The 10,650-nt window shown below is 34.3% G+C and overlaps 1 pseudogene across 1 annotated transcript; it reads right to left on the bottom strand.

Moving 5' to 3' along the window:
* Positions 1 to 1,333: 1,333 nt before the first annotated feature.
* On the bottom strand, positions 1,334 to 9,930 carry LOC309666482 (tubulin alpha chain-like 3 pseudogene; annotated as a pseudogene). The gene is made up of 2 exons: positions 9,923 to 9,930; positions 1,334 to 9,523 (listed from the first exon to the last, which is right to left on the bottom strand). The product of its transcript is annotated as a tubulin alpha chain-like 3 pseudogene (transcript).
* Positions 9,931 to 10,650: the final 720 nt, after the last annotated feature.

Genomic DNA, 10,650 nt, shown 5'->3' with positions numbered 1-10,650 from the left:
TCTCTAATTCCATCCACGTCACTGCAAATGGTATTATTTCATTCTTTTTAATGGCTGAGTAGTATTCCATTGCATATATGTACCACATCTTCTTTATCCATTCATCTGTCGATGGACATTTAGGTTGTTTCCATGTCTTGGCTATTGTGAATAGTGTTGCTATGAACATAGGGGAGCTCCATAGCTTTTAATTATGAAACAAAATAGGAAACAAATGAAACATTTCCAGACTTCAGAAATTTTTAACACAAAAGGAGGGGAGAATTGAAAGCAGTAGATTAAACTAACAACCAAAGTATGTTTTAAAATCAACTGTTATATCAGGGTTTAATGTAGTTAATTACATTAAAGTCATCTATGACTACCCTGGCTCAGATTTTTACTCTGAATATGCTATCATCGTGTTAGAACAAACCACATCCCTTCCCAACCTGCAAAAATACAATGACATAATTTTGTCAAGCACATTAACTAGTAAAGAATCAAATTTAAAATAACCTCTAAGCATGACTTTAAACACTACCATACAGGAAAAAAAGTCATTTAATGGGGCATAAAGTTTATTATTTGCTTTAAAGAAAAGGCTGAAAATTCTTACAGAAGCCAAAAGAAATTATCTGGGTTTTCCTACTAAAGCAAATTGCCATCACATATTTATATGATACGGCTGATGCTTATGCAAGGTTGAAAAGGATATATGGAAATAAAATTTTGTGAATCATAAATAGAATTGCAGGAGATGATGCAAGCCATGACTCAGGCAAGTACAATAATCATGACCAAAATTATGCTTGCATTATTCATATACAGTTTGTCATAGCAATTGTAATTTGCAGTTACCAGTTAGTTGCCATAAATGGAGCTGATATCAGATAAAAATAAATCATGATATTCAAGGAAAAGCAAGTAAGTGTTAAAATATTGATATGTATAATATTTTGGGGCAGTTACAGAAACATGATGGCAATAACAAGTCTGTACCTTAGTAGAAGTTGTTCAAGAAATATTTTATGTTTCCAATTTAATTCTTTCAGCAGCTATTAATCTTCCTCTAAATGAACTTGTAATGTTAAAAAAAAAAAAAAAGGTGCAGGGAGAAGAAAAAAGGGGAAAGAGGAGATAGGAGAGAAAGGAGGAGGGAGAGGGTATACAAGACAGGTTTGCAATATAAACATTACTTACCTTTTAAGGAAATGAAGGATAGTAAAGACCTTCAAAGTCCAAGCCCTTCAGGCTATATGTATATAATGACTCTTCTCCCTTGTCAAGTACAGTTGAAAGAACACATGTAAAAGCAGTATACAGGGATAATACAAAAAGTTTGTCGATAATTTAATTCTTGAGCTAAGTAATTTTGTGGTCTTGTTTCTCTGGTATTTCTCTTCTTTCTGTAAAATAAGAGTCCTTCTAAATGTTTGTTCTTATCTTCTCCCTTGATGAATTTTTTTTACCATCCTAGCTGAAATTCAAAAGAATGACATTAAATTCTTTGAGAAGAACTTCTCTACTTAAACTAAAATTTTCCCAAGACCTTTAACTCTGAATAGCTTTATTTTATGAAAAAGAATACTATGTTTCATAGACTGCTTGTCAAATATTCTCTCCTTTAAAAAAAAAGAAAAAGACTTTAAATTGGAAAACCCTTCCCCTGGTTATTCCAGTAGACAGTTTGATTTACTTGACCGTACTATTGGATTCTTGCCTCATGATTTTATTCTCTGGTATGAAGAAACAAATTGACAGTTGATGACGTCTAATGTAGAGAGAAACTGAGGATTCCTTGAAGGGGAAGAAGAGAAAGCATTTTTGGTTAAAATGGATTTCAACAAATTAGGCTCTACTTTCCTTTAAAAATGACTATATTCTTTTTTGCAACTAAAAACAGAAAAATATTTTCATCTGGGAGCAATTTTTAAACTATGAAGTATATCTAAAGGTAATCATCTTATCGTTAAAATGAATAAGCATACTTCTTAAAGAGTAGATTTACCAATTCCTACAAAATAACCTTCAGTAAAAGTTTCAAATCACTCTTTAAATTTATCATTCAACTAATATTTTTTGAATGTCTGTCATTGTGCTAGGTACAGTCCCAAACCTTATAGAGTTTATATTTAAAGAAATACATACATTAATCAAATAATCACACTAAAGAAAAATTATAGTTTTGATGAGTTTTCACTGTACAAAAAAGTCTGAAAATTTCTATTTCCATGACTAATTTAAATCTTCTTAAAATTATCATTTCAAACAGCTAGTAACAAACATATTTGCTGCATAACCCAAAACTTCTGACTCAGAGGCTGTGGAATAAGAAGGTCAAGTTCCAGGTAAGAGAAATTGTGGCAAAGACATTTTGAACAATGAAATGAATATACAACCTAAATCACTTTAGATCTTAATGGAGGAGAAATTTATTGTACCCTCACTCAAAAAAACAAAACAAGGCTGATTGCATTCAGAAGTTACCTTTACTACAACCTTGCTTACAGATGCGTATCCCAGGATGATAGGTCCAGAGCTACACCTTGTGGCCATATACATACTTACAAGAGTTCTAAGCCTTTCAGTGAAATTTAAGTTACTCCTCTGTTAATCAAAAATAAGCGTTTCTCAGGAAATGTCATATTATTACTTGAAAACTGGGGGAAATTTTTTAAGTTTTATTTATTTACTTTTTTCTGTTCTTTTTCAAATTCTTTTCCCGTTTAGGTTGTTATAGAATATTGAGATAGATAACGAACAAGGACCTACTGTATAGCACAGGGAACTCTGCTCAATATACTGGGGGAAATTTTAAACTCAATAAGAAACAAATATAAAAATATTAAGGTAGGTAAAGAAAAATTATACGGTAAAGTATAACTACATGTTAATGATATACCTTAAATGATGATATATGAATAGTCACTGTAAAATTCTTTTAACTTTGCAGTATGTTGGGAAATGTTCATAATAAAATGTTGAAAAAATGAAGAATTTAAAAAAATGTTTCATTACCCTTATATTCCTCACAAGCACATTTTTAGGTATTGTTTCCCGTAGGTATGAGCATTATGTGTGTGTCTTCATAATTTATGCTTGTGTAGCAGTCTATTATACTGATGTACAATGAATTATGAAACAATTCACTTGTTGAATATTTATTCAATTTCCAATTGAACATTTATTTATGTGTAACTTTATTTCTGTTAAATCATGTTCCTAAGACAAAATTTTAAGACTAGTATCATTAGGATCAAAGGAGAGAATCATTTTCATGGCTCATGAGACATAGGATCAAACTACTATCTACCAACTTCACACTGCTTTCGTAAATGAAAACCAGCACCAATTTGGCTAATATCATAGGACCTTGCCATTTTAATATTTTGCTGCTTTACTAAGCATGAAATTTGCTTTTATTCAGAGGTCAATTTACACTTCTTTGATTTTTGAAAAAAATTTACATGTTTATTTCTGCATTTATCTACTGGAATCTTAGTAATTTTCTTATAAATTTGAATAATCACTTTATGCATTATAACTATTAACCCACTGTCTTCTAAACTCATGCAGATTTTTCTGGACAGCTCTCATCCTTTATTTTTACTATGTTGATTTTTATATATTCTCATCTGTCAGTCTCAACCTTCATGATTTCTTCAATCAATTTAGAACTAGGAGATACATTATTTCTCCACAAATATGACAAATATTCTAATTTTTTGGTTTTAATCTATACACATTCAATGCAGAGAGTAAAGGTCCCTTTAAGAAGGGACTAGGAAAATCAATGAATAAAATGTGGCTGGTAAAATTCTCCTAGAACACTTTTTCTAAATGTGGTCCTCCCAGAGTAGCTACATCAGACATAATTATGGGTACTTGCTATAAATATAGATTCCCAAGTCCCATCTCTGATACACTGAGGTAGAATCTCTGGGTACGGACATTGGGAAACTTGAATTTTTTTAAAAGATTACCAGATGATTCTTATGCAGATTTAGGCTTGAAAGTCACAAACCAGGACAAAAAGTAGGTGACTCACACACAGTTGGATTAGTAGAAGATAAGAAAGCAACATATGATGACTGACATTCAGGAATCCCTCAAATATTTATTGAATGAACACATATGTGTATTTTTTCTTATATAATAGCTTTTTGAGGTATAATTCATGTACCATAAAATTTACCCTTCAAAAAAAGTAAACAATTCGGTGGTTTTAGTATATTCAGAGTTGTGAAACCATCACCACTATCTAATTAGAGATTATTTCTATCACACCAAAAAAGGTCATACACCCATTAGCAGTCATACCCTCTACCCTCTACCTCCATTCCCAGGCAATTACTAATCTAATTTCTGTCTTTATAGATTTACCTATTTGGAACATTCCATAATGCCCAGATATGAAATGTTCAGATAAATGTATGCAGTCTTCTATGACTGAGTTTTTTTTATGTTTTCAAGGTTTTTCCATGTTGTAGCATGTATTAATACTTTATTCCTTTTTATTGTTGAATAACATTCCATTGTATTAATATACCACATTATGTTTATCCATTCATCAATAGATGGATATTTGGATTATTTCCACTTTTTGGCTACCATGAATATGCTGCAATAATTGTTCAAGAACACGGTTTCTGTGTAAACACAGGTTTTCATGACTAATGGGTAATTAGCTAGGCGTTAAATTCCCAGGTTGTATGGTAATTCCATGTTTAACATTTTGAGGAACTGCCAAACTGTTTTCCAAAGCAGTTGTACCTCTATACACTTCTACCAGCAGTTCCACTTTCTCCTCATCCTCCCCAACATTTGTCATTATCTGACTTTTTAATCCTAGCCATCCTAGTGGTTATGAAGTTGTATCTCGTAGTTTGATTTGCATTTCCTTAATGACTAATGATGTTGAACATCTTCTCATGTGCTTATTGGCCATTTGTATATTTTCTTAGGAGAAATATCTGTTCAGAGCCTTTGCCCATTTTTATTTGGTTTGTCGTTTTATTATTCAGTTGTAGGAGTTCTCACACTAACTACAAGTCCTTTAGCAGATACATGATTTGAAAATATTTCTCCCATTTTGTGGGTTGTCGTTTCACTTTCTTGATAGTGTCTTTTGAAGCACAAAATATTGTAATTTAATGGAAACTCTCCTGGGCTTCCCTGGTGGCGCAGTGGTTGAGAATACGTCTGCCAGTGCAGGGGACATGGGTTCGAACCCTGGTCCGGGAGGATCCCACATGCCGCAGAGCAGCTAATGTGCCACAGCCGCTGAGCCTGCGCTCTAGAGCCCACAGGCTACAACTGCTGAGCCCACATGCCACAACTGCTGAAGCCCGCGTGCCTAGAGCCTGTGCTCCGCGGCGGGGGAGGCCACCGCAGTGAGCAGCCCACGTACCGCAACGAGGAGTGGTCCCCACTCACTGCAACTAGGGAAAGCCCTTGTGCAGCAATGAAGACCCAATGCAGCCATAAATAAATAAATAAATAAATAATAAATAAATAAATAGAAACTCTCAATCTTATTCCATGGATCTACATATCTATCCTTATGCCAGCACCCACACTGTCTTGATTATCATTGCTTTACAGTAAGTTGGAAATTAGGAGTGTGATTCCTCCTATTTGTTCTCCTTTTTCAGTATTGTTTTAGCTATCCTGGGTCCATTCCATTTCCACATGAATTTTAGGATCAGCTTGTTAGTTTCTGTAAAAACAGAAGCAAAGATTTTGATAGAGACTGTGTTGAATCTCTAGATAATTAAGTATTACCAACTTAACAATATTAAGTCTTCCGATGCATTAATATATCTTTGAGTTTATTTAGGTTTTCTTTACTTTCTTTCACCAATGTTTTGTAGTTTTAGTATACAAGTCTTACACTTCTTTTGTTAAATTTACTCCTAATTATTTTTTATGATATTGTAAACGAAATTGTTATAAAAATTTCTAGGTTATAGAAATGTAATTTATTTTTATGTAATGACCTTGTATCTGCAACCATGATGAACTGATTACTTCTAAAAGTTTTAAAATGGATTTCTTAAGATTCTCTGTGGACAAGATCAAGTCATGTGAGAATAGAAATAGTATTACACCTCCCTTTCCATCTGGATGCCTTTTATTTCTTTTTCTTGTCTAATTGTCCTAGCTAAAACCAATAGTACAATGTCGAAGAGAAGTGGCAGGAGTGGAGGCCTTGACTTGTTCCTTATCTTAGGAGAAATCATCCAGTCTTTTACCATTAAGTATGATGTTAGCTATGAGGGGTTTGTTTTTTGTTTTGGCTGCGCTGGGTCTTTGTCACTGCACGTGGGCTTTCTTTAGTTGTGGTGAGCGGGGGCTACTCTTCGTTGCAGTGTGCAGGCTTCTCATTGCGGTGGCTTCTCTTGTTGCAGAGCACAGGCTCTAAGCACGCGTGCTTCAGTAGTTGTGGCTCGCGGGCTCTAGAGGACAGGCTCAGTAGTTGTGGCATAGGGGCTTAGTTGTTTCACAGCACGTGGGATCTTCCCAGCCCAAGGCTCAAACCTGTGTCCTCTGCATTGGCAGGCAGATTCTTAACCACTGCACCACCAGGGAAGCCCTAGCTATGAGTTATTAATGATACTATTTATCAGGTTGAGTAAACTCTTCATTATTAGTTTAAGTGTTTTTATCATAAAAGGGGTATTGGATATTGTTAAATGCTTTTTCTGCATCTATTAAGAAAAGATAAGCTTTTTGTTTTTATTCTATTAATATAGTATATTACATTGATTGATTTTCAAATATTAAACCAGCCTTGCATTCTTGAGATAAATCCCTGCTGTTCATGGTGTATAATGTTGCTAGATTTAGTTTGCTAGTATTTTGTTGAGAAATTTTGCATCTATATTCATAAGAGATATTGATCTATAGTTTTTTTGTGTGTGTGATGTCTTTGTCTGGTAGAATTCACCATTCAGTCATTTAGTTTGGGCTTTCCTTGGTAAGAATTTTCTGATTTACTAATTGTTTCTCCTTATAGGTCTATTCAGGTTTCCTTCTTCTTGTGCCAGTTTTTCAGGTTTGTGTCTTCCTAGGAATTTGTTCATTTCATCTGGGCTATCTATCTGTTGGTATACAGTTGTTCATAGTGCTTCCTTACAATCTCTTTTACTTCTCTAAGGTCTGTAGTGAAGTCCCTTCTTTAATTACTCATTTTCATAACTGGAGTCTTTTTTTTCTTGGTCCATATAGCTGAAGTTTTTCTCAATTTTGTTGATGTTTTCAGAGAACTGACTTCTGGTCTCAATTTTCTCTATTGTTTTTCTGTTATTTCATTTATTTGTTTTAATCTTCATTATTTCTTTTCTTTTGCTTGCTTTTGGTTTAGTTTGCTCATCATTTTATCGTTTCTTAACAAGATAGAAACTAAGGCTGTGTTAGGTTAGGTTAGTGATTGACATCTTATTCCTTTATTAATATAAGCATTTACAGCTATAGATTTCCCTCTAAGCTCTGCTTTAGCTGCATCCTGTAAGTTTTCGTATGTTGTGTTTTCATTTTCCTTCACCTCAAAGTATTTTCTAATTTATGCTATTTCTTTCTTTGACCCATCGGTTATTTAGAAGTGTTTTTTTTTTTAATTTCCATATATTTGTGAATTTTCTAAATTTCCTTGTTATTGATTTCTAATTTCATTCCACTGTGATTAGAAAACATACTTATGATTTAAATCCTTTTAAACTGTTTTGAGACTTGTTTCATGATTTCATATATAGTCCATCCTGTAGAATGTTCCATGTACACCTGAGAAGAACATGCATTCTGCTCTTTTGGGGTACAGTGTTCTAAAGTTGGCCTTTAATTTATAGTGTTGTTCATTTCTTCTATTTGTTTATCTTCTGCCTAGTTGTTCAATCCACTATTAAACCTGAGGTAACAAAATCTCCAATTGTTATTGTTGAATTGTCTATTTCTCTCTTCAATCCTGCCAAGTTTTGCTTTATAAATTTGGGACTCTGCTGTTAAGATGTATGTATGCACACATCTTTGTGATGTACTGACTTTTTTTTCCATTACAAAATATTTTTTATCTTTAGTAATAATTTTTGCCACAGACTATTTTGTCTGATATTAGTGTAGGCACTAGTTCTTTTGGGTACTGTTTGCATGGTATATCTTTTCCATCTCTCTACTCTTAATCTATTTGTATCTTTGAAACTAAATTGGGTCTTTTAAAAAAAATTCTAATTCTTTAATCAATGTAATATATACTGTATATATTTTATATCTATATGGAAATGACAATAATAAACTATATGTGCAGTTTTCTACCTCATGTACAGGAAAGGAAAAGTATAAACATTGCACAGGATTTCAGAGTCTCTTGGTTTAAAAAGCAAAGGATAAAGCCAGGTTTCTATTCTCTCTCTCTCACACACACACACACACACACACAAAGTGATCCAGTAGTTCAAAGGACTCCAAACCTTAGGAGGGTCACAGGTAGTAGTGCTGAATATCACTGATAGACAAGGAGATATGTGCTCATTGTTAATATTGAGCCATTTGATATAGTGTGAAACTTAGGGTCTTGCCTAATTTATTTTTTCTTCTAATCAAGGAAACTCTACCTACTAACTGTATAATGTTTTAAAAAGAAAGCATAACACTATTCATTTTTTTAACCAATAATATTTGCATCAGAAACTTTACCCCACTTACTTATAATCCTTCTCTAAGGCTGCCAAATCTTCCCTGGTGTCTGAGAACTCCCACACCTCTGCTGATATACCAATGTAGAAATGCCCTCTTGGCATACATGTGGTCAAACCTGTGGTCTAGTAGGGTTAAGGCCTTCACAATTGCTGTGCTGTTGCTCAGCATGCAGATAGCCTTCTGGACTTCAGCCAGGTTAACTCCTGGCATCACCACGGATAGCTGATTGTTGATGGCCACCTTGAAACCATTTGGAAGCCAATCTATAAACTGAACAGAGTTCCTTGACTTTATGGCTGCAACTGTTGGATTCACACCCTTGGGAAAAACATCCCCTTTGTAGAGCAGGTAGCAGGCCATGTAATTCCCAAGTTGAGGATCACACTTAACCAGCTGGTTGGAGAACTCAAAGCAAGCAGTAGTGATGTCTGAAATGGAGAGCTGCTCCTGGTTGTTTCTGTCAGCAGAGATGATGAGGGCAAGGGTTGTCATGGGGAAATATATTCTCAAATAAGTTACTAATTTGTTCTGGAATTCAATTAGGTACCCATTCAAAGGCCCTTCAAACCAGAAGCAAGCAGTAATAGAAGACCTGTCAGCCTATTAATGCTAACAGAAGAGGTAGCATTATACACCAAGCATATGACGGCATATGTCACAGATGGCTTCATTGTCTACCATGCAGCTACAGTCTGTGTGCTCTAAGAATAGAGCTGTAAGGCTCTACAACAGTGAAGATCCTGAAGGCTGAATATACAGATAACTCAATTTAGTCTTCCTGCTATATTCTATCATGAGCCACTCTATTAAGAGAGATGTAAATCCTGATTCAATGTTTCTTCCAAAGCTTCAGAAAGTCAGAAACTGTTCTGCCAGCTTTCTGATGCTCTCTAGTCGAAGGCAGACAATCTCTGACCCCATAGTGACCTCAGACATAGCTGTTCCCACTACCCTCCTTTCTGCTAACAAGCTGCTCTGGGTAAAAGAGTGACTGGTACTTCCCTGTATGAATCCCATCTCTAACAGTTGGTTCTAGGTTGGGAAGAGTGCTCTGGGCACATGATTCCCAGCTCTTGTCTCACAAAAGATGCATTCATATGCTCTATTTTAGCATTTTCCTACTGATCCTTTTTACTGCCAAGAATGACACCATCTGGCTGAATTCCATACTCTAGGCAACAGAGTTTCCAGCACGTGTCCTCAATCTAGATGTCAGCTTGGCCAGTATGAATGGAAAGGCACTCACTCCCTCATGCTGATCTGAAGGTGTCAACACCACTCTGTGGTTATGGCACTAAAACTGCATCTCTTATAGACAGCACATAATTTGATCCTATTTTAAAATATATTTTTCCAGTTTCTATCTTTTGACTGGAAAATTTAATACATTTGTACTTAATGTAATTACTATAGCAGATTTACAGCTTTCATTTTGCTGTTCGTTTTCTGTATGTCTTGTATCTTTTTTCTCTGTTATCTCCACCAGTTTTCTTTATTGTTAGGTATTTCTAGTGTACCATTCCTTTGTTGTTTCCTCTACCATACTTCTTATTTTCTTAATGAACCATACTTCTGATTTTCTTAATGGTTGCACCAGTTATTAAAATTAAAATTTTAACTTAAATCAATCTAGTTTGCGTTAATACCAACTTAATTTCAATAGCAAACAAAAACTTTGCCCCAATATACCTCCATTTTCTCCCCTCTCCTTTGTCAGAAAAATTACATCTTTCCACATTATAAGGTCATTAACACAGTCTTATAATTAATGCTTTATGCAGTTTTCTTTTAAATCAGATAGAAGAAAAGAGTTACAAACAAAAATACATTAATACTGTTTTATATTTACCCATGTATTTTCCTTAACCAGTGCTCTTTGTTTTTGTGTGTGAACTGAAGTTACCATCTAGTGTGCTTTCATTTCAGTCTGAAAGACCCCTTTTTTGTTTTTGTATGGCAGATATTCTAGTAACA

This window comes from Balaenoptera physalus (genome assembly GCF_965194825.1).
Source record: "Balaenoptera physalus genome assembly, chromosome: 8".
Classification (NCBI taxonomy): Eukaryota; Metazoa; Chordata; class Mammalia; order Artiodactyla; family Balaenopteridae; genus Balaenoptera; species Balaenoptera physalus.
The sequence above is the reverse complement of the archived record's forward strand: the minus strand, read 5'-3'. Positions and strand labels throughout refer to the sequence as shown.